The following is a 25,454-nucleotide window of genomic DNA, read 5'->3' as shown; positions in this document are numbered from 1 at the left end:
ATGTCTTCTGGTAGTTTTCTGGTTTTTGATCAGTGTCTAAACTTCCTGCTTCTCACCTCACAACAGCGAAGCTTTGAGAGCAAAGAACCTTCACAGAGTAGAAAACATGATGTGGTTGGAATAGTTTCACTTGTGTGAAACTTTTAGTTTCATCACATCACTACTTTTACGCTTGTAGGATGTTTATCCACAGTTAAAAAATGTGTATAAAATTATACTCCTGTATCACTAATGATTATTCTGGTTTTAACATCTGAAGCGTTGCACTGAAAGTCAATCTAAACTAAATAATGCAATCATGAGCAGATTGTGTTATTATTAGGTGGTATTAATAATGAAGTCAGTGTCAGTCAGTGCCATGTTTCCAGTGGAGGTTTATCATCACACACCTTGCATAGCAGCATATTTCTTTGCATACATGCCATCTGGACCAAGCAGGTTTTTGAGAATCATGATTTATTTTGTCAGATGATCCAAAAGGGATGATGAGATCAATGACTGCCTAACAAACTACTGTTCATGAATTACAAACATGTAGTTAGTAGTTATAACAATCACTAAATTACACATTTTACAAAGTTTCACAAATGTTTTCAGTTTTCTAATTTCTTTGTTGTCCTTTATATTTAGAGAGCTGCAGATACTTTCCCACCATGTAACACTAAGAATAGTTATTCAATGATCTTTTTGTTGTTCCAAAAGTTAATTTGTTCTGTCAATATTTCCTCAACCTTAAATATATTTGATACTTCTGAATTTCTGACCACTGGAGTCAGAGAAGCATTTCAACCCCCAGGATCCTCTGACTATTTATTTTTGCTGAATTAAAGTCTCATAAAATTAAGTCAAATTACTGAAACTCTTGGCAGATTAAATTTTAAAGAAGTTGTTTATTAGATAAAGATGTAGGTAAACATTAGGGTGATGGCAGGGAGGCCTCCTAGTCCCAGAGAATTAGAGCTCATCACAAATGCTAAATCGTGAAAATACTCACAGAATCATGCAAAAGGTTTTCCAATAAATAGGATTTGATTGGTGTCATGCCAAGAAAGATTTTTTAAAATAGTATTCAGAAAGGTACAAATAATGTTTTTAAAATTCTTTTAATTAAGTCCATATACATATTAAGTGGTAATCATTCTTTTACATTGATTCATTTTGTTTTAAAAAATCTTTGTTTTCTTTATTTTTTAATCAGAAACAAACTTCTTGATTGAGTGAAAATAATTGAAGCCAACATTTTGGGTTCATCGTCACTATTGTGTAGAAATCAGTTTTCACGTTGATGTTAGTATTTGTATAGACAAAAAAGCCAAATTGTTTTGATTTTTATTGATTTGTAATAGGAATAAAATAGCATAACATCCATCCAGGAGAGTGAATACATTTTATAAATACTGTTCCAGTTGAAAAGGAAATCCAAAAGTGAAATAAATGTACTGTGTCAGACAGATCTCAGATAAAAGTCCAGACAAAATGCAAAGTTAGAGAAAGATTTCAGACAGTCCTGCTGTCAGTGAGTTAATCTGGTGCTTCAAGATGGGTTATACAACATCTGGCCTGATGATTGAACCATCGCTCCTTTGTTCCAATGAGACATTGTTTCAAATCAAATGTTCTTCATAGATTTATTTAGTTTGTTGTACCTTCTGTTATTAGTATTTTACATCCACATCAGCTGGACAGCTGGTTATATCTGCAGCAGTTAGATGCAAAAACTGAGCCAACCGGATATTGGGCATCATTCAACATGAAAACACTTTAATCTGCAACACCAGCGGCCATCTTAGGCTTCACTGAGTTCGGTCTGTCACTCACAACCCTGTCTACTAGATGTGAACAAATAGTTTAGTTCATTTAGATTTTTATCTCAGCTTCATGCCACTGAACTGATCTCACCACACCAAAGATGGCTGCTTCTCACTGCAGGAAACCTTGACTGTCAGAAATTTAGATCTTAATTTGAAGTCTGTGGTTGGTGGAAATATCAGACTGCTTTCATGCTTATGGTGTTTTTTGTTTGGAAGAAATTGCACATTAAAATTTGATGATCCAATAGTTTTAGTTTTTGTGGAAAATGCACAGAAGTTCCTTCCAGCTGTTGCATGAAAAACCTTTAAGAAGAGCTGAAGAAATGATAACTGCTGTGGTGAAAAATGTGTGACAAGTTGCATCATTTGGGGAGGTAACCTGAAAAAAACTGTAACCTGCTGCAGGTTTACTTTGAAAACATCCAGATGTGAGACTTCTGATTTGAACAACTGCGACGCTGCGACATTTGTGAGTAAACTGCCATATAATTATCAAAACAGACATCTCCTATTGACTTTCATAACAAAATCTTTTTAGTTTTTTTGTGAAATTTTACAGTATTCTAAGGATAATTTTCTTCTAAAAGATTAAATAATATGTTTGTTATATGAACAGAAAGTTTGTTGATGTTTGTGCTTTGGTGGGTACAGATTTACTGTATTTAATTTTTATTTACATTACAAAAATATATTTTCTTCTTTATTCATTTTAATTGTTCACAACAATGAATTGAACACCATTTTTTAATAACTATAACAAAGTAGTTTGAGTTCTGTAGAAAAGGAATCTGTATGTTAATCTAATTGTTGACTGAAACTTGCTTTTCAGTGAAAGTCACAGGATGTATTCGGTAATAATCACTAAATAATAACTTATTACCAAACAAAAAAAAGGTTGATAGAAGAAGAAAACTTTATGTAGCTTCATCTAGGAAAAGATTTATGCTATTCTTCAATTAAGTGTCTCACAAAAACGTAAATGGAGCCCAGGCTGCACTGTTCTAATTAATTTGGAGCATTTGGGTTTTAAAATAAACTTTAATTTTCTCCTGACAGGAATTTCTCCAAAGGCGAAACGATTATATCAAAAGAAGAAATGTTCTTTCCATCAGACTATTTTGAGATAATCGTATGGATCAACATCCATCTCTGCTTTCCTCTCACCTTTCTGGTAATTCCTCTGTGTTTTATGGTACGTAAATACCAACTATTATCATTACAATCAAATAATTAGTAGTAATAAATTATGTTAGTATTCAGAAAATACAAAGAAGAATAAGATGCTTTGCTTATAGCGAATGTTTCTGTCACTTGATTTTGTGATTATTATTTGATTAATGTAATACTTTGACCACTGAAAGACGTTGATTTCTATGTCATTATATGTTAATATACAATTAAATTAAGTTGGTACTTTATTGTTGTGTATTTTGCTTTTTTCTTTGAAGGAAAAGCTATTAAAAAACATTTTTTATTATTTTCCTTTGCATGCCACTTCTAAGTCTGAGTGCTAAGTTTGATGAACTCTTTTTTTCTGATTGCTTTATGCAGACATTTAAATATATTTAGCTTGTTTAGGTTCACTCTGTGTTGCTAGAGAGAGAGAGGGTGTGTGTGTGTGTGTGTGTGTGTGTTTTGCTGTCTGAGCAACAGTCAAACTGAAAGAAAAAAATTGGATAAATGTATGAAATATGTTTATCAGTTTTCAGTCGATGGTAAAAATAGAAACATAATTTCTCTGTAAGTGAAAAAACTTTATATCTAAATATTTTATATCAAATATTGGTTTCTCCCACTGTGGAATTGTAAATTTTAACAAGTAGAAGTTTTACAGAATCTGGTAATTTATAATTTAATAGTTAAGTTCCTTGCTGAGTTTAAGTTGTTACATCCTTCAGCCGTCACAGAGTGGATTCATAAAATAAGAGTTTTTTGGTTTCATCTTTTAACACTAATATGATTCTTTATGACTGTCTCCTGCAGGTCCGACTGGATCACATTCCTGTCTCCTACTACATAAACCTCCTCATATCCAATGTGATCCTGATCATCACTCTGATATCTGATAGTGCATTTAGTCCTAAATACGATTATAAGACCTTCGTACGTCACTGGCCACCCTACTTGTGCTTTGGGGTGGCCAGCGCTTGCTTCAAGATGATTTTTGCAGTAGAAAGGTATCAACACATCTTTCATTCCTAGTATTAGTCTGATTTCAGTCTGAAGAACATTATGTTTCTGATGTTTCTGTCTTTTTTCAGGTTTCTTTTCCTCTACAGGCCACAGTTTCACTTCATAAGAAAGACAAAAGGCTTTATAACATTCTGTGTTTTGGCCTGGATTATTTGTATTGTTCTTTTTGCTATTTTAATCTCTTCCCCCTATTATACAAGAATAATATCTGTTGTCTTCACTGCCAGCATGTTCATCATCTGTCTAGCTTTAACTCTCAAATCTCTCTGTCGCCACCTCAGAATCGGCTGAAGAAAAGTACAGAGTTGTTGGAGCATTAGTTCTGTTGCTGGTTAATTACATTTTTTTAATTCTCCCCATGATTGATTTTTCAATCATTCCAGATTTCCGTGATTTCAACATGAAGCTATTTTTTACCTTGAGTCTGCACTGCCCTGTAATAGATTTTCTTTTGCTGGGTTTTATGTCCAAAGGGCCTTTTATCAGGCTGCTGATGCGTCTCTGCTGCTGCAGGAAGAGGAATCCTGCAGAGAACGACAGCAGCAGATCAGCTGTTGGATTATAGTACAGATTATAGCTGGGCTCAGAGACAGAGACTAAGGACACAGGAAGGGTATAAAAATAACAAAATACATACATTTAGTAGAAATATATGATGATAAACATACTGAAACACCAAGGATACCATAGTTTGCAGATGTTAGTAGATTCTGTAATTTGGTTCATATAGAAGCTGACAGTCACAAGAATCACAAAAGACCAAAAATCTAATTCCAGTTGCTATGAAATATGATTAAATAAACTGATCCCCCCAAAAACTGCCTTCAGTCTGAGAATGTTTATTTCATGAGAAAAAGAGTCCCACTTTAAAATATAACTGTTTTTAATGAACATAACTTGGGCCACAATTACTGGTACCCTCAGACATTTATATAACTGAAATGATTTTTTTCTAATGTAAACTTTAGAAGAAGGTTTTAGTCAAAAATTATTTTCTTCTTCCTGGGGGAACATAAGTTATCCATCAAACACAAGAGGAAGAGAAAAATATCTCCAAAGCTCCCAGGTGGTGAACTAAACTGATTGGATCAGTCAGAGATGAATTGATCAGGGATCCTTTAGGCTCAGCAGCTCAAAGGTTAAATCCTGTTCAGGTGTTTTTGTTGTTTTGCTCAGAAGGAGAATCCAGACGTTAGAAATAAAAGGATGTTTGGAAAATTCAGGAGTATTTAGATTTGATAGAAGAAATCAATTTTATATGAGTTATAATAGGTTTTGTAGTTTAATTGTTCTGTTTTTTATTTGATATTAACTGTTTTCACTGTATTTGTTTTTACTTCAGTGTAACTTTGTAAAATATGCTGTTTAACATGGATGCTATATTCTTCAGAATTTGTCTGTTTGGTCTATTTAAATTTTGATTTTATTTTTCCTTCCATTTTGTGTGATATTTGTTTGATGTTTACAACTTTATAAACATACTCATGTGATGAAATAGTCTGTATGAAGAAAGACAAAATTAAATTAATCTGAACTCAAATAAATGACCATTTTTTATTTTCTAGTGGAGCATTGCAAATAAAAGGTAAACTATAATTATCCAAGGTTAAATATGAGTTACTGTCCATGTGGTTCAAATTATTGCAAAAAATTTGTGACTTTATGTGATACTGTTGTTTATTGTTTTCTTTCAGGCTTGTGCATCAAATTGTGTTAATAAAGTTCAATAAGTTTTCTTAAACTTTTTATTTACTTGTTTTTATTTATTCATACTTTTAACTCAGCTTTAGATTAAAAACAAACTAATCTTACACCACTACACAAATAATAAAACTAACTTTACCGTAAAACACAACTTTTTTTTTTTCTTTTGACTAAAACAGACAAAATTAGATATTTGGACACTGATATAAATGAAGTTCATGCAAATCAATATTAGCCAGAACTTGTATGTTGTAGAATGCAAAGAATCCATTCTTCATACTGCAGAGAAATCATTAACTTAAAAAGACATAAGTTTGCTTGACATCATGCCTGGAAATTTTGTATCGTTACATTTTGATCTTTAAGGCACCTTTCTCTCCTCGACACACAGACGGTGTGAGATTAGAGAGAAAACCACTTTCCAGCGCAGAAGTGGTTTGTTACAAAGTTTGTTACAAACTCCGGGTTTTAAGCTGCTTTCACACCTCGACTGGTTCTCTCCATTTCTATTAAAGGTTCGTATTAAATTTTGCATACAAAATATACAAGTTTAGGTTTTTACAATTAATCAGATAGTAAATTAGTGAGTTTAGAATAAAATTATGAAATGTAATGTCAGAAATGCATGAGTTAGATTAAAAATGTTTTTGGTTAGAAAAGTGAGAACTGCAATGCTTTGGATTTGTTCTCTTTGTGTCCAGGTGTTTATCCCTTAGTGGATAACCTATGAAGTATAACTTTGCTTTACAGCAAATTTATTCTAAAAGTGTCTAGAGGTAAAAATCGGGATTTCCAAACCTGCAGTGTTGAGCTGGAAGGAGTCCAGAATAACACAGTTCTGAGTTAAATTTCAGAATATTTTATTCAAAAACATCCTGTTAAATAATAATAATAAAAAAATTCTAATGAAAATGTTTGTGTAGAATGGAAAGAACTGAAGTACACAGCCACCCACTGAACAGTTTTCCTACAACCTGAATTATTAATTTCTTAATGAAAATTATTAAAAAATAGAGAAAAGTTTGTTTTATTATTTTTTTGATATTCATTGAGAAGACGTAGCTAAAGCGTACAACAAACATTCAACAGCTTTTATTAAACTACATTATTGATTTTGTTATCAATAAAATACTGAAAAACAAAATAAAATGTAATTATCCCTTTAAAAACACACTACTGAGAATGTAGGAAAAAATGAATTTTATATATGAAAGATGGTATGTTGGAAAAGTATTTAAAGAGGCTCACTAAACACAGCCGGCGTATAAATTACAGTTAGTTGGTTTCCTTCGATGACTTTTTGAGTATTATAGTTTTTGTTACATTGTGTGTATGATGTGCATTACAAGCTATTTTTCATTTTATCCTCACAGAACTTCATCTCAACTGAACATCACAGAACAAGAAATGGATTCTTCAGATTTTGTTTACGTGATGATTTGGATCAACATCCGTGTCTGCATCCCATTCACCTTGATAGTTTTTGCTCTGGGTTGTGTAGTAAGTAAATGCTATTATTATCTTATGTTTATGTTTGAGTCCTAAACTAGCATAAAAGAGAAATATTATCATCATTGTTAGTAGAAATGTAATAAGTAATAGTAGTAATAGTACTACTAGTAGTTTTCACAGAAGTGAAATGAAAAAATATGTCTGAATGTGAGGAGAAACTCTATTTTCTGTTATTATTTCAGACAAATGTATGGGAAATTATTTCCCCTAATTACTGCAGGAGGAAAGTCCTTTTCAGAAGAGAGAAAATATTATTAGGTTAACATGACTATTTTTTTAATTTGAGATGATTTCAAACTATTTTCATCTCATAGCTCAATGAACATAAATATTTAAAAACTGTTTCCATGATGCTGATCAGTAGCCCCTCAGTTCACAGAAATATTATTGAGACATTTATGGCATTTAGTGAACATTATTATTATTATTATTATTATTATTATTATTATTATTATTATTATTATTATTATTATTATCATTATTATGTTAGCATTCATGTTCATTCTTATGTTTCCTGCAGGTCAGATTGGATGGTTTTTCTGTCACCTTCTACATGAACCTTCTCGTCTCCAACCTGATCCAACTCGGTGGTTTGGTTATTTTAATGGTGAAGATGAATGAAAATAATTTCCGTATCATCTGCTACGTTGTCATCGGCTGTGGCGCTTTGGCCAGTCTTTGTTTCAGGACAGTCATTGCTCTGGAAAGGTACCAAAACACCTGCCTTTGTGTTTAATAAGTCAGGGTTACGTTTCTGTGCAGCAGTCTGAACAACGTCTCTCTGTTTCAGGTATTTTCTCATCTCCTGGCCACAGCTGCTTTTCATCAGACAGACCAAAGGTTACGTGATATTCTGTGTTTTGATCTGGCTGTTTGCGATTTTTCTTTTTCCTCTTTTCATGATGTATTCACAGTATATATTCTTTATGGTGTTTCCCTTGATCCCAACTCCTGTCTTCTTCTTCTGTGTGGCTCGAACCCCAAAATTCCTGCCTGCAGCCACTTCCTTAACCACAGAAGAAAAATGTAGGATTGTGGCAACTTTGATTCTGTTGCTGATTGTTCACACATACATGATCCTCCCGCTGAGTGTGTATTATATTAATTCATATTTCCATGAAACATATTATGTGAAATTTCACAGGTCACTGATCTTGTTTCTCTTCAGTCCCTTCATGGATTTGATTCTGTTTGTTTTCATGTGTAAAGGATTAGTTGACAAGCTGTTGATGTGTTTCAGCTGCCACAGTTGTAGCAGATGAAACACATCAAGAGTTTATGACTCTACATTATTTCAGTTTTCAAGTCTTCCACCAAACACAAGTATTACAATTTTATATCAATATGCTTAACTGATTTAAACTTAGCACAAAAAGTAAAGAAATGTGTGTTTGGTAGATTTTTTTCTGTGCTTCATGAAAACAAATCTTGCACTGTTGAGAAGTCTGTTTATTTCATTTTGTATGGATTGTGATTGTGTGTTGAGCTGCAGAAACTCTTTGACCTCCAGGCAAAATAAGATATTATGTCCCACCAGGATGATGAAAAAGACTAAGTACTTGTTACTTCAAAACTGGAATCAGAAAAATGTTAAATGCATTTTGCTTATCCAAAATACTACAATGGGATGTCAATCAAAAATAAATGATATTTCTTCTTTAATTTTAGCTTTCCTTTGCTGGCTCCTGGTTTAATCCAGGCCACAAGTTTAAATTCTTATTCTTACATACAAAGCCCTTAATATGGAAGAGCTTATGGGTCTATATACTGTAGCTCTTCACTCTTCACTCTCAGACCACTTTGAAACTAAAAGTAGGATGAGAAACAGATCTGTTAGGTTTCTGGATTCTCTCCTGCGAACAAAGTGCTGATAACTTCAGGATCTATTGCTGAGACTGAAGAAACTGAAGGAGTTAGTCCTGTTATTACTGCTTCATTTTTCTGTAACATATAAAGTACTTGTGGAATAAAATAATTATTTACAGTGTGCTTACTTTTATTAGAAGTTTATTTAATATTAATCTTACAATGTTTAATTAGTTTATTATGTCTCACTCAGTCTTACAGAGTCATTGTTTCTCTTTTTAGCCTTCACAGTTTGTCTCAGTGTGTCAGAACCTTAGCAACAGGCGATAAGTAAATAGTTGTCATACCATGAGGAGTGACAAGACCAGACCGACGGCAGAGCGATTATTATTAGACACAGAATATTCTGTCTGAAACCCATTTTTAACTGAAAGTTGCATTTTTCTCTGTGTGTGTATTAATCTGATTAGCTCCTTGGGAATGTTGGTGGCGACACTCTGTCTGTGGGAGAAGGACAATATACAGTATATGTAGAGAGGTGATTCCTTTGTCTAGTTAGATCTCTTCTGAGTTCTCCATCTGTGCAGATGTAAAATAAAGCTGTGTTTTGTTCTTCCTCTTTAACAAGGTTTGGACTTTGTTAATTTTTCTCGCTCCACATACTCATAGATTAATGCTTCTTTGATTGATCAGTTAACCTGACAATCATGTTTTTGGACTGTGGGAGCGAGGCGGAGTACCCAGTGAGGACACAGAGGCACAGGGAAAACATACCAGCTCTGTGCAGAAAGTCTGCAGGCTGAGAGTTCAACCCACAACTTTCTTGCTACAAAGCAAAAATGTGCACTTCATAAACTTATATTAAAATAAAAGGATGTTAAAATGTTAAAATAATAGTGTTGTCTGAACTATTCTTTTATGTATGCATTCATGTTATGTAGTTAGTTTAGTTGTTACAGTTTATCATTAACATTAATTTGGTTATGTTCATTTTTTTTAAAAAACTGGGACAACATATATGAATTAATATTTATGTTTAAATACATGAGGTTGCAGCCAAGTGGTTTTTCTATCTCTAGTCTAACTAGCAGGTCAATGTAAAAAAAAATAAAAATAAAACAGAACACAGCAAACAAAAATAAAAAATATATTACTACTAAATACAATTTTTAAAGAATCTAGGATTAGAACTTTAAGATAAAAAATGTAAGAATTATTAGAATATCATATTAGACTAATTATATTTTTAATACAAACATGTGGGCTTAGTGAGAGGTACACTTAGTATCTGTTTAAAGTTACACTTTTAATCTGACAAATTAGCCCCCTGTTTATTAAATGACTGTAAGATCAAAAATGTATAGATGGGAAATTACTTCTGGTCCTCTGTTATGTATGACCATCAAAAGCAGCTTACATTATATCATGAAGTTTGACTTTAAAGTCAAAGGAAATGTGAGTAAATCTGGAGAAGTATTCTCACAGAATCCTAAAGCTAAGCTGAGAAAAGCTTAGTTTTGACAGAAAGGACAAACCTGAGACATTCATTTGCATTGCATTTATTTATGAACATGTGAAATGTATAACGCTAAAGAGCCTGATACACCTGAAGATAAATGTCTTTAATGTTTGCTGGTTTGAGTTTTCTCTTATCTACACTTCCTGCTGCTCACCTCACCACAGCGAAGCTCTGAGAGCAGAGAGAGAAACTTCATGGTGCAGGATGAATTCATGTGGTTGGAGTCGAAACTTTCACTCAACATGTCAGTACTCTCACATGCGTTTTAATAACGTTTAATAGATCAGAGTAAAGAACGAAGCCACTGTATCACTGTTTTTAATCACTTATGATACAGCAAACTCTCATGTAGAGAGATAATAACACTGCAGAGCTACAGTGTTATTATCTGCTGTGTGTTTCAATGAAGCAGCTGCAAAGACACTTCAGCAGTTTGTCCTGAAACTCTTAACATGAAATAAAAACAGAACCAAGTCAACAAAATAACAGAACAAAAAAATCAATTAGATACTCAGATTTTCTCCTGCTGACTGATTTTAGCAGCTGGAGCGCTGAGTGACCTGTTATATTGTGTTTGTGATGCTTTAGATCAACATTCATGTGTGTTTACCGTTCACCTGTCTGGTCGTCGCTTTGTGCTGCACAGTAATTACATTTCAACCTTAACTGTATTTGTTGTTATCTCCTCCAAATTGTAGTATTGGTAAAAGTAAAATGCTTAATGACATTTATCTGCCTAATATTTTTATAGCCCATCGCTCATAATGTTCTCTTTAGCCTTCCTAACATTAAAATATTAACAGATGAGTGTTGCGGATGTTTTTATTTCTTAAAAAAAAACTTGTTGCTTAATTTATGGCCTGAATGAAAAATGTACCATTTCTTATTGTTCCTGATGTTCTTACACCGAATAGCAAGATAAACCACAGAGTAATCAGAGGTAACTGCAGGTTTGTCAGAATTTCATTCATTGTGAGATAAATATTAATATTTATGATCAGAAATATATCCTGAAATCCTGAAACAGGGTTTCAGATATTCAGAACCAGTTTTAAACTATCTACACTTTGTACCTTTAATGTTGTTTTCTTCATAAATACACAATTCAGAATTATGTATTTATAATGTGATTGCTCTTCAGCCAAATAGATTTAATTAAAGATTTAAATTTATTAATTTTACTTTGTTGTGAATATTTGGCATTGATCTGTTCTTAAGAGTTTTCAGTGTCTGTCCCTTTTTTGATTATTTAAAATTTCCTCTCCATATCTTAAGATTTTTGCGTTATACACATTCTGTATTTATAAAAACAAAAACAACAAATTTTATTTTGCTTCCAGCATTGATTCAGAAACTACTTCCTAAGGTTCTTGACAGTGTACTAATAAACTGTAAACAATTTATTTGTAACTGAAATTCTTTGTGAAATATGATCTAATCAGTTAGTTACTAGACATTATTATTTCATGTACGGAACATAAATCTATTTTCCATGAACCATAATACTTTGTAAAGCAGTTTTTAAAATCTGTTCATCATGTTTTTAAGATTATTTAATTTTGCTTGTATTTTCTATTAAGCTTTTAATATCGAAAATCAAATTGTGTTTTTGTTAAAAAAATAATGCTAACATTTGTTTTTCAGTGTTTTATTTTTTAAATTATTTTATTTTCAGAATGGCTATTTTAATCATGCCTGGACAGCAGAAAGAATCTTACAACTATCAATTTTACAGTCAAATTAATTGCAGCCTGTTTCAATTAAATAGATTTTTATGTTCAGTATAACAAAACAAGATCTGTTTCAATCTGATTAAATTTCACAAACAAACCCTGAAAATAAAAGTAAAAAAAATATATATAAAGGAATATACATTTTTATGAATATATTTAAAAGCATACTTCCAAGAAGTAAAAATTTAAGTGAAGAAAGAAAGGGGAAATAACATTTGCACTTAGAATAAAGAAATTCAATAACACATTTGCTCGTTTTGCCAGCAGTGGTTTTCAAGCTCATTGGATTTCTGTATAAAGTCTCTTGAGTGAGATGAGTCTTGAAAAATTACATTTATACTTTGTTTTTCTGATTTTGCAGAAGTGTGCAATCACTCTAGGGATCTGCTGTGTTCATTTACAGCCGTGTTTACAATCTTGCAGCAGCAAAGACGCATTAGCAGCTTTTTCATGAAACCTTTACACAGGAACGCAAATAGGATCAAGTCCATAAAATAACTGTGAAGAAACAACGTTAAATAGACATATGAACTTAATGATGGGTAAGTTTGTGGGTCACATAGATGGACATTTTCAAAGACCAAAAACCAAATGACTGTTGGGAAGATTGTCACAAAGTACTGAAGGACAAGAGCAATTAGAACTCTGACATTCCTGCATTTTTCATCATCCGGTACGGATATATTTACATGCATCGTTTTGAGAGTACAGAGTAAACAGAAAGTAGACACCGGGGCAGGCAGGAGGGAAAAGATCAGGTAGGATAATTCATGACAAAATGCAAAAAAAAAACAGGGGGACAAACAAGAAACAAAACACCCAAACCAAAACGCTGACCATCACAAAACCTTTAGTTTGTGTGATGCAGTTTGAGAGCGGGCAGGCAGGCCATGGAAAAATACCTGCAACAAAAGAAAAAAATTAAATCCAAAAAATAACAATGTAACCATGATGGTAAGGTGGGGGGTAAAAGTATCCCATTGACAAAAAGATGTGCTGTATTTGTACCTCTCCAGAGCAATCATCATCCTGAAGCAAAGACTGGCCAGAGCACAGCAGGCATAGATGATGAGGGAAGAAAAATATCTAGATTGATAAATTGAATTTGAAGGAAGAACAATCAGAATGATGAGCTGAATCAGATTAGAGAGAAGAAGGTTCATGTAGAAGGAAACAGGAACACCATCCAGTCTCACCTGCAAACACATTTACAAAAATAACAAACTTTAGACATATAGAGTAAACATATTAATTTCTCTGGCAAATATCTTTTTGGATCAAAAACTCAGTTTTACATACAAGGCAGCACAAAGTGATGAGCAGGACAGTGAAGGGAAGACAGACACAGGTATTGATCCAAATAATCACATCAAAATAACCTGAAATCTCCATTCTTGTTGGTCACGGTTTGTTCACAGTTTTTTTTATGAAGAGAAGAGAAGAAATACATGTGAAAGCTAAAAGTTTTCCTTTCTCCAGCACTAAGTAGGTTAGAGGAATGTTACTTCACCATAGGGCAAGTCTGAATCCATCTGATTGATTTTTTATTTTTCTTTCAGCATGGCATGAAACACTGATTAAAAATAATTTAATGTGATTTTGTTTCAATAATTTAAAGTATGGCATTTAATTACATTTCCCATGGTCTCATTCTTGCACTAAATGGGTAAAGTAATTCCTATATCAACAAATTATTGATGGATGATTTCTAAAAACAAATTAAACATTTGCTTTAAAAACAAATGTTCATTGATGATTGATAAATATTACTACAATTCTTTGCTGTTTTATATCTTAACATGCATTTGGAAAATGTGTTTTAAATTGATAAACTATTTACTTGCAGTTACACTTTAGATAAGGGTTAAATATTAAGATTTTTTTAAACATTTAATTTCATACAAAACCAAATGTAGAAACAATATATTCATGTATACAAACTAAAACAAGCTTGTCATTATTTATATTTGAAAAACTTTACTCACAGCTTTGATACGCAGGTTGTCTTCCAGTTCAACGGTCCGTTACATGAAAGATGGGGTTGAAATATGATGAAGCATTATCTCCTGATCTGTTATTCTGATCCCCCAACCTCACCCTTCACCCCACCTCATCCCAAGCACCCTCCCCCTCCCCCCACCCCCACCCACACACACACACACACAAACCTCTCAGGTCTTCTGGTTCTGGTCTCCTTTGCATCCTCAGAACCAGAACCAAACATGGAGAAACAACATTCAGTTTTCATGTTCCTCTAATCTGGACAAATTTTCAGAAAACTGCCAAACTGCTGAAACACTGAGTTCATTTAAATTAAGTCTAAAAATCCTCATGTTTGAGTTGCCTTTGATTATAATTAACTGAAAAATAGACACCTCTCCCCTGCCTGCATGTCTTCCCCCAATCTGTCCTCCTGTATCCTGTTGGTTGACTGTAACTAAAGGCCTGTAGAGCAGAAAAAAACAGGACAATTTCCTTGTTTGTGCACACAATGAGGCATTAAGAACATCAACATGTAAACATGTACAAATTCTGAATTACTTCAAAGCTTTCATATTTTCTAAATTGGTCAACTTTAAATAAATAATTGATTTAGAAAAAAATTGAAATGTGTTGACAGACATCCAGAAAAATCCTTTTAGCATATCAACCAATAAGTGGATTTAGTTCTCATCTGTGTGAGCGGATGGGTGAGGAGTTTGCTTTGACAGAATATAATTTCCAGAAAAGATATGTTTAAATTAGGCAGAGGAAAGCATTGTTCCTATTGAAAGGAAAAACATCAGACAAAGGTTTGCACCACAGAGACTAACATTTCACCAAAACTGAAAATTGCCATTTATTTCTGAACATATGAGGTGTAAGACATATGTTCCATAATGTGAAGACAAATGTCTTTCTTTAAATCCTCCCCGATCCTAGAGTGACGCTCAGGAGCAGCTGAGCAAATGTCCTGGTCAGACAGCCAGGAAGCAGGAGGCGCTCCAGTCAGACTGTCAGTTTTCAAAGCCACACAAAAAAACTTATAAAAGTGCACACAGGGTCCGTTCAATCCCCCTGGACCGCGCACAGAGTGAAAACTTGTAGATGTAAATGAGCCCATCTCTTAAGACAGCTTACATTATATCATAAAGTTTGACTTTAAAGTCAAAGGAAATGTGAGTAAATCTGGAGAAGTATTCTCACAGAATCCTAAAGCTAAGCTGAGAAAAGCTTAGTTTTGACAGAAAGGACAAACCTGAGACATTCATTTGCATTGCATTTATTTATGAACATGTGAAATGTATAACGCTAAAGAGCCTGATACACCTGAAGATAAATGTCTTTAATGTTTGCTGGTTTGAGTTTTCTCTTATCTACACTTCCTGCTGCTCACCTCACCACAGCGAAGCTCTGAGAGCAGAGAGAGAAACTTCATGGTGCAGGATGAATTCATGTGGTTGGAGTCGAAACTTTCACTCAACATGTCAGTACTCTCACATGCGTTTTAATAACGTTTAATAGATCAGAGTAAAGAACGAAGCCACTGTATCACTGTTTTTAATCACTTATGATACAGCAAACTCTCATGTAGAGAGATAATAACACTGCAGAGCTACAGTGTTATTATCTGCTGTGTGTTTCAATGAAGCAGCTGCAAAGACACTTCAGCAGTTTGTCCTGAAACTCTTAACATGAAATAAAAACAGAACCAAGTCAACAAAATAACAGAACAAAAAAATCAATTAGATACTCAGATTTTCTCCTGCTGACTGATTTTAGCAGCTGGAGCGCTGAGTGACCTGTTATATTGTGTTTGTGATGCTTTAGATCAACATTCATGTGTGTTTACCGTTCACCTGTCTGGTCGTCGCTTTGTGCTGCACAGTAATTACATTTCAACCTTAACTGTATTTGTTGTTATCTCCTCCAAATTGTAGTATTGGTAAAAGTAAAATGCTTAATGACATTTATCTGCCTAATATTTTTATAGCCCATCGCTCATAATGTTCTCTTTAGCCTTCCTAACATTAAAATATTAACAGATGAGTGTTGCGGATGTTTTTATTTCTTAAAAAAAAACTTGTTGCTTAATTTATGGCCTGAATGAAAAATGTACCATTTCTTATTGTTCCTGATGTTCTTACACCGAATAGCAAGATAAACCACAGAGTAATCAGAGGTAACTGCAGGTTTGTCAGAATTTCATTCATTGTGAGATAAATATTAATATTTATGATCAGAAATATATCCTGAAATCCTGAAACAGGGTTTCAGATATTCAGAACCAGTTTTAAACTATCTACACTTTGTACCTTTAATGTTGTTTTCTTCATAAATACACAATTCAGAATTATGTATTTATAATGTGATTGCTCTTCAGCCAAATAGATTTAATTAAAGATTTAAATTTATTAATTTTACTTTGTTGTGAATATTTGGCATTGATCTGTTCTTAAGAGTTTTCAGTGTCTGTCCCTTTTTTGATTATTTAAAATTTCCTCTCCATATCTTAAGATTTTTGCGTTATACACATTCTGTATTTATAAAAACAAAAACAACAAATTTTATTTTGCTTCCAGCATTGATTCAGAAACTACTTCCTAAGGTTCTTGACAGTGTACTAATAAACTGTAAACAATTTATTTGTAACTGAAATTCTTTGTGAAATATGATCTAATCAGTTAGTTACTAGACATTATTATTTCATGTACGGAACATAAATCTATTTTCCATGAACCATAATACTTTGTAAAGCAGTTTTTAAAATCTGTTCATCATGTTTTTAAGATTATTTAATTTTGCTTGTATTTTCTATTAAGCTTTTAATATCGAAAATCAAATTGTGTTTTTGTTAAAAAAATAATGCTAACATTTGTTTTTCAGTGTTTTATTTTTTAAATTATTTTATTTTCAGAATGGCTATTTTAATCATGCCTGGACAGCAGAAAGAATCTTACAACTATCAATTTTACAGTCAAATTAATTGCAGCCTGTTTCAATTAAATAGATTTTTATGTTCAGTATAACAAAACAAGATCTGTTTCAATCTGATTAAATTTCACAAACAAACCCTGAAAATAAAAGTAAAAAAAATATATATAAAGGAATATACATTTTTATGAATATATTTAAAAGCATACTTCCAAGAAGTAAAAATTTAAGTGAAGAAAGAAAGGGGAAATAACATTTGCACTTAGAATAAAGAAATTCAATAACACATTTGCTCGTTTTGCCAGCAGTGGTTTTCAAGCTCATTGGATTTCTGTATAAAGTCTCTTGAGTGAGATGAGTCTTGAAAAATTACATTTATACTTTGTTTTTCTGATTTTGCAGAAGTGTGCAATCACTCTAGGGATCTGCTGTGTTCATTTTCAGCCGTGTTTACAATCTTGCAGCAGCAAAGACGCATTAGCAGCTTTTTCATGAAACCTTTACACAGGAACGCAAATAGGATCAAGTCCATAAAATAACTGTGAAGAAACAACGTTAAATAGACATATGAACTTAATGATGGGTAAGTTTGTGGGTCACATAGATGGACATTTTCAAAGACCAAAAACCAAATGACTGTTGGGAAGATTGTCACAAAGTACTGAAGGACAAGAGCAATTAGAACTCTGACATTCCTGCATTTTTCATCATCCGGTACGGATATATTTACATGCATCGTTTTGAGAGTACAGAGTAAACAGAAAGTAGACACCGGGGCAGGCAGGAGGGAAAAGATCAGGTAGGATAATTCATGACAAAATGCAAAAAAAAAACAGGGGGACAAACAAGAAACAAAACACCCAAACCAAAACGCTGACCATCACAAAACCTTTAGTTTGTGTGATGCAGTTTGAGAGCGGGCAGGCAGGCCATGGAAAAATACCTGCAACAAAAGAAAAAAATTAAATCCAAAAAATAACAATGTAACCATGATGGTAAGGTGGGGGGTAAAAGTATCCCATTGACAAAAAGATGTGCTGTATTTGTACCTCTCCAGAGCAATCATCATCCTGAAGCAAAGACTGGCCAGAGCACAGCAGGCATAGATGATGAGGGAAGAAAAATATCTAGATTGATAAATTGAATTTGAAGGAAGAACAATCAGAATGATGAGCTGAATCAGATTAGAGAGAAGAAGGTTCATGTAGAAGGAAACAGGAACACCATCCAGTCTCACCTGCAAACACATTTACAAAAATAACAAACTTTAGACATATAGAGTAAACATATTAATTTCTCTGGCAAATATCTTTTTGGATCAAAAACTCAGTTTTACATACAAGGCAGCACAAAGTGATGAGCAGGACAGTGAAGGGAAGACAGACACAGGTATTGATCCAAATAATCACATCAAAATAACCTGAAATCTCCATTCTTGTTGGTCACGGTTTGTTCACAGTTTTTTTTATGAAGAGAAGAGAAGAAATACATGTGAAAGCTAAAAGTTTTCCTTTCTCCAGCACTAAGTAGGTTAGAGGAATGTTACTTCACCATAGGGCAAGTCTGAATCCATCTGATTGATTTTTTATTTTTCTTTCAGCATGGCATGAAACACTGATTAAAAATAATTTAATGTGATTTTGTTTCAATAATTTAAAGTATGGCATTTAATTACATTTCCCATGGTCTCATTCTTGCACTAAATGGGTAAAGTAATTCCTATATCAACAAATTATTGATGGATGATTTCTAAAAACAAATTAAACATTTGCTTTAAAAACAAATGTTCATTGATGATTGATAAATATTACTACAATTCTTTGCTGTTTTATATCTTAACATGCATTTGGAAAATGTGTTTTAAATTGATAAACTATTTACTTGCAGTTACACTTTAGATAAGGGTTAAATATTAAGATTTTTTTAAACATTTAATTTCATACAAAACCAAATGTAGAAACAATATATTCATGTATACAAACTAAAACAAGCTTGTCATTATTTATATTTGAAAAACTTTACTCACAGCTTTGATACGCAGGTTGTCTTCCAGTTCAACGGTCCGTTACATGAAAGATGGGGTTGAAATATGATGAAGCATTATCTCCTGATCTGTTATTCTGATCCCCCAACCTCACCCTTCACCCCACCTCATCCCAAGCACCCTCCCCCTCCCCCCACCCCCACCCACACACACACACACACAAACCTCTCAGGTCTTCTGGTTCTGGTCTCCTTTGCATCCTCAGAACCAGAACCAAACATGGAGAAACAACATTCAGTTTTCATGTTCCTCTAATCTGGACAAATTTTCAGAAAACTGCCAAACTGCTGAAACACTGAGTTCATTTAAATTAAGTCTAAAAATCCTCATGTTTGAGTTGCCTTTGATTATAATTAACTGAAAAATAGACACCTCTCCCCTGCCTGCATGTCTTCCCCCAATCTGTCCTCCTGTATCCTGTTGGTTGACTGTAACTAAAGGCCTGTAGAGCAGAAAAAAACAGGACAATTTCCTTGTTTGTGCACACAATGAGGCATTAAGAACATCAACATGTAAACATGTACAAATTCTGAATTACTTCAAAGCTTTCATATTTTCTAAATTGGTCAACTTTAAATAAATAATTGATTTAGAAAAAAATTGAAATGTGTTGACAGACATCCAGAAAAATCCTTTTAGCATATCAACCAATAAGTGGATTTAGTTCTCATCTGTGTGAGCGGATGGGTGAGGAGTTTGCTTTGACAGAATATAATTTCCAGAAAAGATATGTTTAAATTAGGCAGAGGAAAGCATTGTTCCTATTGAAAGGAAAAACATCAGACAAAGGTTTGCACCACAGAGACTAACATTTCACCAAAACTGAAAATTGCCATTTATTTCTGAACATATGAGGTGTAAGACATATGTTCCATAATGTGAAGACAAATGTCTTTCTTTAAATCCTCCCCGATCCTAGAGTGACGCTCAGGAGCAGCTGAGCAAATGTCCTGGTCAGACAGCCAGGAAGCAGGAGGCGCTCCAGTCAGACTGTCAGTTTTCAAAGCCACACAAAAAAACTTATAAAAGTGCACACAGGGTCCGTTCAATCCCCCTGGACCGCGCACAGAGTGAAAACTTGTAGATGTAAATGAGCCCATCTCTTAAGACAGCTTACATTATATCATAAAGTTTGACTTTAAAGTCAAAGGAAATGTGAGTAAATCTGGAGAAGTATTCTCACAGAATCCTAAAGCTAAGCTGAGAAAAGCTTAGTTTTGACAGAAAGGACAAACCTGAGACATTCATTTGCATTGCATTTATTTATGAACATGTGAAATGTATAACGCTAAAGAGCCTGATACACCTGAAGATAAATGTCTTTAATGTTTGCTGGTTTGAGTTTTCTCTTATCTACACTTCCTGCTGCTCACCTCACCACAGCGAAGCTCTGAGAGCAGAGAGAGAAACTTCATGGTGCAGGATGAATTCATGTGGTTGGAGTTGAACTCGCCCTGCGACAGACTGGCGACCTGTCCAGGGTGAACCCCGCCTCTCGCCCGGAACGTAGCTGGAGATGGGCACCAGCAACCCTCCCGACCCCATTAGGGACAAGGGTGAACAGGAAATGGATGGATGGATGGATGGATGGAGTTGAACTCTGTGAAACTTTTAGTTGAAACGTCAGTCCTCTTGTACTTGTTTTTATACTTTTAATAAATTGCACTTAAACCTGATCACTTATTACTTATGTGTCACTTATCATAGAGTGACGCCTCATATAGAGAAATAAAAACACTGCAGAGCTACAATCACTCTGATGATCTGCTGCTGTTATTTCTAGCCGGATTTCCAACCTGCAGCAGTGAAGACATGTTAGCGTCTTGTCCTGAAACTCTTCCACTTGAAAACAAACAGAATCATGTCTATAAAATAAATGAAATGGATCCGGGTCAGTTAGATACTTTTGCTTTCTGATGGGTTCTGAGTGAATTTAGCAGCTGAGAAACGGTCCTCAGTAATCTTTGATATAATTATCTCATGTTGGAAGTCAGTGAAAGTCTCACACAGCAGTGGGGTGCTGCACACCTGAACCCAAACTGGGCCCGGCTGGTTGGGAGCTCTGTAGGATCGCTGTTGCTTGGTGCTGGGCGGTTTTAGTGCGGTTGGTTGGTGGACAGGTCCAGGACTGAAAACACGGCTCGGTACCGGGCTTGGTTTGCACGGTGGGAGGAGTCGGCACCGCCGGTTTCTGGGTTTCAGTGCCTGAACGATATATCTGCTGAAATTAAGTAAATTATTAAACAAAGAAATAAATAATAATCATCCTCGCTCTTTTAAAAACAGAAGATAAATACTTTTTACTCTGTGCTAGCAGCGGTAGGCGGGGTGAACAATCCACATCGAATCAGTTTCCTCATTGAAGCTATGAAAACCACCGAAGACTGAGGCTGATTTAAACCAATGAGCTGAGCTGGAGGACTGAGGAACAGCTGTGAGTAAAAAACCTTTTTATTTCAAAACAGAAAGATTACTCTGAAGTAAGCATCATTTTAGTTTTGAGAGAAAGATTCTCAGATTTATTTATATGTTTGGAGCATATAAAAAATGAAGCTGGTTGGAAACGACCATTTCAAACTCATTAAAAAATAATCAACACAATAATCAAAAATAATAAAAAATAATCAACACAGATCAAAGGTATTTAAATGTTTTCCAGTTTATTTGAACTGTAACATTGATTGGTCCAAATGACGCCAGGCCTGTATGACCAGTTTATTAGCTTTTTGTTGATAAAAGACCAGATTTTAAAAATAAAATGTTTTCACAGGTAGGGTGTCTAAAATCAACAACGTTTGGAAGAAATGAAGTCCTTTCCAAGATTAGGATTAAATGATCCATATGAGGATTTTACAGCTGATCCAGATTACATGGATGTGATGATTTGGATCAACATTCATGTGTGTTTACCCTTCACCTTTTTGGTCATCGCTTTGTGCTGTACAGTAAGTACATTTCAACCTTAACCGTATTTGATGTTATTTCATCCAGATTGTCGTATTGGTAAAAGTAAAGTTTTTTATGATGTTTATCTGCCTAATATCACCATGTTCTCCTAAGCATTCCCAACATTAAAATATAAACAGATGAGTGTCGCAAACCTTTTTATCTCTTTATAAAAAAAATATTTTATGGGCTGAATGAAAAATCTCTTATTGTCCCTGATGTTATTATAACAAATAGCAAAATAAACTAGAGTAGCCAGAGGTAACAGCAGGTTCATCAATCTCATTTATAGCAAGATAAATATAAGTATTTATGCTTCTTTAAGACACCACAACAGTTCATTGCTGGTTTTATGTGTGTGAAACCATTAACTGGGTTCTGATTGAATGTTTCCTGCAGGTCCGTTTGGATCACATTCCAGTTACCTACTACATGAACCTCCTCGTTTCCAATCTGATCCAGTTCATCACTCTGATTGTATTTGTGCATATAGACAGTTTTTATTTTAATAGCCTTCCTAATTTTTTTATTTACTACAGCTGTAGTGGAATGGCCAGTTTTTCCTTCAGGATGGTCTTTGCTCTGGAAAGGTACCAACTCATATTTTAGGCTGTTTAGACTGTAATGAATCAGATATATTAATATGGAAGATGCTTTGTGTAAATATGTCTGTGTACTGATGCTAAGGTCTTCCTTTGTCTTCTCTTTCAGGTGCCTTTACATATCCAAGCCACAGTGTCATTTCATGAGACAGTGGAAAGGTTTAGTGACTGTCAGTGTTTGCGGATGGATTTTTTCTGGTGTCATCGTCTTTCTTTTATTCGCTTTTTATCCCAATTTGCTCCAGATCTATCTTTTGCTCCTTGCTACCCTGGTAACCATCATCCTTCTTGCTGTGACTCTTAAGTCACTGTGTAAAGCTTCCTCGATGCCCGTCAAAGAAAAATGCAGAAACATAGGAATGTTAGTTCTGTTGCTGGTTAATCACATAGTGACTATTTTACCAACAGTTGCTTATCTTTTTTATTTACGCTTATATTTCTATCCGAATAAATATGAATATTTCAGGCAAATGGAGCCATCATTGTTCACAAATATCATTTTCACTTTGAGTCTCCACGGTCCTGTCATGGACTTGATTCTGTTTGCTTTCATGTCCAAAGGGCCTTTCATTAAGCTCCTGATGCGTCTCTGCTGCTGCAGGAAGGAAGCAGCTGCAGCAAATGACATCAGCAGCTCATCAGTTTGACTAAATCAAGTAGGGAAGAGAAACAAAAAACAAAAACAAATATATGACAAATAGGCCTTTATTTCAGGTTAAAGAAACATTGATCCTAAAAATTCAAAGGTTGAATTGCAGTTTCTGGAACCAGAACTATATGTGTATATTTACTTCCATAAAAATGTTTTGGTTTTATTGGCAGCCAAATGATTTATATTAAATATTTCAATTATTTGTTTTTGCTTCTTATAAATGTTTGGTTCTGAGTTTTTCTTGTTGTGTTTCAGAGGCTGCTGCCTCACTGAGGCACTTTGTGAACTTATTGCTAAAAACACAGATGAGTAATTCTGTGTTGTTTTTTTTTTTAAACATTTACACTGTACACATCATATTGTGATTTAAAAGAAAAAAAATGCTTTGTTTCTTTTAGCATCGGTGCAGAAATATCTTCTAAAGTTTCTGAAATTGTAACGATTAGCTGATAAATTGTAAATATATTTTTAGTTTTGTTTTAACTAAAATTACTGTTGTGAATTATGATCTGATCAGTTTGTTAAGGCAGAAGAAATTATTATTTAGTCAATGGAACCTAAATCTATTTTAAGCTTTGACAATAGCTTAAAACTTTGTTTTTAAGATGTTTTAGTTTTGTTTTATTTGCGCTAAACAAAATGCTGCAAATTAGCTTAGCTATAAGTACAATGATACATGATAGAACTGCTTTTTTATTTGGTTTATTTATGTAAATTTGTGTCTGTTCCTGTCAAATCAACCTAATTGTATTGAGTTGAAAATCTAATTGCGTTTGGAAAAAATTAACAGCAACATTAAGTTTTTTCAGTCTGTGATTTATTTCTTTTTTAAATTTGATAATTTAGTTGTACATTAAGAGCAGAAAGCATCTTACAGCTCTACTGAAACTGAAATGAAATGTAAATCAACGATGTTACATGTAAGTTAGCTGAAGTTTATTTTCATGAAATACTTTTGAATTCATTTTAGCTCTGTATAAATAAAGATCAGTTTCAGCCTGTTTGAGCTTTATGTCGATTCAGTTATTCAAGTTCAGTAAACTGTTTGTTTTTGCCTCCATTTTAGGCTCTACTCACTCTACTTTTATTTTTCACATCACATTTACTGGAAGAAGCTTGAACTTTAGAAATCTGTGAACAAACAAATCTGCTTTTTCCATCAGGTTTTGGACACAAATAAGATGCAATGCAGTCATACATCATGTTTTACTGACTAAGCTGCTGTTGTGTAGATTACATAAAAAGAAGCACAATGTAATAATAAAGACACATCATTAACTTCAACTTCAAAATGTTGTCTTTGCATTTTGATGATTAACTCGACTTCCTGCCACTCACTTCACCAAGTTAGAGAGATAAACATTTCTCAGAACAAGACAAATTAATATGAGCATATTTAAGTTTGTGAAAATTTGTTTCTGAGTGTCCAGACTGTCCAGTCCATAATCTATAAATCATTGTAGGTTGGATTTAATTCTGTCAGTTTCCATGTGAAAAGACTCCATTAAAAAACTCCTGGTGTATTTCTGCAGCTGCAGGACGGAAAACTGAAGGAAATGTCAGCAGCAGATAATGAGTGCACTTATGAAATACATGATTCCAGATTATTTTACCCATATTCACAAGATAACATAATCTGTTAGCATGCTGGCATTTGCTAGTAATTTACTTTCCATTTATCTGTTTTTATATTATGCAATTATCTAAACTTTCTGCCTCTGCATCTATGCCACATTGTAGTGGAAATAAATTCAGTCGTAATATATATATATATATATATATATATATATATATATATATATATATATATATATATATATATATTTTAATAATAACATCAACAACAACAACAATAATAATAATAATAATAATAATAATAATAATAATAATAATAATAATAATAGTGGTTCAATGCACAACATGTGGATTAAGAGTCAATACTTCCATACATGAAATGGTTCATGTCTCAGAAATCTGTAAACAGTTAGTTCAGAGTTTAGGTTTATCCTTTTGAAAAG

The 25,454-nt window shown here is 33.6% G+C and overlaps 1 long non-coding RNA gene across 2 annotated transcripts; it reads left to right on the top strand.

Annotated features, from left to right (window-relative positions):
* Positions 1 to 1,893: 1,893 nt before the first annotated feature.
* On the top strand, positions 1,894 to 24,439 carry LOC114137401 (uncharacterized). 2 transcript variants are annotated; one of them, XR_003593972.1, is made up of 8 exons: positions 1,894 to 2,280; positions 2,868 to 3,003; positions 3,795 to 3,988; positions 4,073 to 4,617; positions 6,100 to 6,223; positions 7,082 to 7,208; positions 7,741 to 7,928; positions 22,894 to 24,439. It is a non-coding gene; the product is annotated as an uncharacterized LOC114137401 (long non-coding RNA). The 2 variants fall into 2 exon arrangements; XR_003593971.1 differs by lacking the exon at positions 22,894 to 24,439 and adding an exon at positions 8,011 to 8,663 and having other exon boundaries at positions 1,896 to 2,280.
* Positions 24,440 to 25,454: the final 1,015 nt, after the last annotated feature.

Source organism: Xiphophorus couchianus, chromosome 22 (genome assembly GCF_001444195.1).
Source record: "Xiphophorus couchianus chromosome 22, X_couchianus-1.0, whole genome shotgun sequence".
In the NCBI taxonomy this organism is placed as follows: Eukaryota; Metazoa; Chordata; class Actinopteri; order Cyprinodontiformes; family Poeciliidae; genus Xiphophorus; species Xiphophorus couchianus.
The sequence above is the reverse complement of the archived record's forward strand: the minus strand, read 5'-3'. Positions and strand labels throughout refer to the sequence as shown.